Raw genomic sequence first — 367 nt, forward strand, 5'->3', positions numbered from 1 at the left:
TTATGCCATATACAAAAATTAACTCAAAATGGATCAAATGCCTAAACATAGAGCTAAAAGTATAGAACTCTTAGATGAAAACGTAGAGGAAAAGCTTCATGACATTGGATTTGGCAGTGATTTCTTGGATATGACACCAAAAGCACAGACAACAAAAGAAAAAAATAGGTAAAATGGACTCCATCAAAATTAAAAACTTATGCACATCAACAGAGTGGCAAGACAACATACAGAATAGGAGAAACTATTTGCAAATCACATATCTAATAAGGGATTAATATCCAAAATATATAAAGAATGCCTAAAACTAAGCAACCCACTTCAAAAATGGGCAAAGGACTCAAATAGTCATTTCTCTATAAGATAT

Source organism: Galeopterus variegatus, unplaced genomic scaffold (assembly GCF_000696425.1).
Source record: "Galeopterus variegatus unplaced genomic scaffold, G_variegatus-3.0.2 Scaffold19209, whole genome shotgun sequence".
NCBI lineage: Eukaryota > Metazoa > Chordata > Mammalia > Dermoptera > Cynocephalidae > Galeopterus > Galeopterus variegatus.